Source organism: Oryx dammah, unplaced genomic scaffold (genome assembly GCF_014754425.2).
Source record: "Oryx dammah isolate SB20612 unplaced genomic scaffold, SCBI_Odam_1.1 HiC_scaffold_4, whole genome shotgun sequence".
Lineage (NCBI taxonomy): Eukaryota > Metazoa > Chordata > Mammalia > Artiodactyla > Bovidae > Oryx > Oryx dammah.
In genome coordinates this window covers 46043497-46045645 of record NW_024070188.1, presented here as the reverse complement: position 1 = coordinate 46045645, position 2149 = coordinate 46043497, and positions in this window count along the sequence as shown.

Here is a 2149-nt window from a genome sequence, read left to right as displayed (position 1 = left end):
CACTTACTTTCTCATATAAGTTTTATATGTGGTGTTTTTCTAAAAAGATTTTAAAAATCAATAAAAATCATTTATAGTTCCATTTAATGTTCATGTTTATAATCTCCTTATTAAATGCATTCTGCAGTTAAATGGAAGCTCTTTTGTGGATTCAGAATATATGTAAAATCTTTGCATGTATGCTTCTCCCATGTGTAGGTATCTATACATACACATATCTACATACTTTCTTATGAACACATGTAATTAAATTTAAAACAGTGACAAATAAAAGAAATTATATAAATACCTTGCTAAATATCTCAATTTGTCTTTTAAGTTATGAAACCCTTGATGCCACTGTTTGGAAATGGCATACCGCCAAGGAATAAGGTGGATGGGAGGTGGGATACATTATCTATGTTTTAATATCCATGTTTAAAATATTTAAACATTAATAATAAATATCCTGAAAGCATAGGTACATACTATTTGGCATTGAAAATAATGTGAAGAAATATTTACCAAATGTTTTTTCTTAAAAAAATCTTACTCACATTCCCTATATATAAAATATTTATAAGAGAAGCCCCTGTTTTTGTTGGTTTCCATTGATGGTGACCTCTGAAGCAACTCTGGGAATTCCTGTGTCAATAGGAGCAAAGTTTGGAAACAACTGAAGGGGTGGGCTGTGCTGCTACAGGAACTGCCACAAGAAGGCAAGTGATGGAGGAAAAATGTGGGGTCAAGTTGCTCCAAAGCTCTAAGTAGAAAAGACTGAGAGGAAGAAATTAAGCAGGTAGCCAGTGGCAGGCCCTCATATAAAATAAAATACAATAAAAGGTAAAACAAAATAGCTTGTTTAGGATAGCACATTGGTGATGAAATAGACTATAGGGCAGCCCTAGGAAAAGCTTGAGACGAGAACTTTGCAGCAGACACAAGCAACGCCAAACAGAACTAACAGAAAACAAAAGAACCACCACCAAAAAAAAAAAAAAAAAAAAACTTCAGACACTCAAGCAGGTAAAACACAAATGGTTTTTAGCAGCAGTGATTAATACTAAATAAAATGAATGAAGCTTCTGGCTCTAACTCTAAATAGCACAAACCATGAAATGTTCTCACCGTAAATTCAAATTCCGTTAACATGTATTCGCCTCTGTGCACAGGCATGCGGAGTTGTGTCTGACTTTTGACCGTCCCATGAACTGTAGATCACCAGCCTCCTCTGTCCCTGGGATTTGCAGGCAGGGATACTGCAGTGGATATTGCTGTTTCCTACTCCGGGGATCTTGCCCTGGAGACCGAATCCACGTCTCTTACACTTCCTGCATTGGAAGTGTAGACATGCAGACTTTTTACTCACCTGGGAAGCCCATAAAGTCACTGCAAATGCAGCTAATTCCTGTGATCTAGGCTCTCCACCAGGTGGTTGGGAGATGGAGAAATCAAACCCAGTTTCCTCTGATAGAAATCCTTCTTCCTCCTAAGAAAGAAATGCGTACATAAAAATGATGCCAGAAGGTAATGGCAGGTGTCATACTAGTGGAGCTGAGCGACAGGGCTTCTGAACCTGACAGGCCAGGCACAGAGAATACTTCTGGGTAGAAAGGAAACTTGAGCTGGGTTAGCGGTTCACCAACAGGGAGTATTCAGATAAATTAGACTTTACAGTAGCACCACCAGTAGCAATGGCAGTAAATGAGTAAATCCAATCAAGAAAACAGAACCATGTGCATTAATCTCTTATTTGGATGGTATCTCATAGAATGTAACTGCACATAATTAATTTCACTATGACTTTGATACACTTAGGCATATTTTATACATAGGAAAGAAATTAAATTTGTTAAGTCTCTTGTCTAAGGTAATAAACACGGCCTTGGTTGCTATGCTGGGATACAGGCTCACGTAATCTAATTCTACAACTTGTTCTTAACCACAACTGACAGTGAAGAAGTACTGAAAGAAAGAAGGAAAGAAAGAAAAGAAAATCAAGCTATAGAGTATGGAGTCCCCCACCCCTATAATATTGGTAAAGAAGAAAAATACTGTTTTTGTTCCAATTTCCTTCTGAGTGATGTCTGCTTTCCAGAGAGATCTCAAAAATCAGCACATAAGTGTGAGTATACAGTTTACTGTGTGAGTATACAGTTTACTGTGTGAG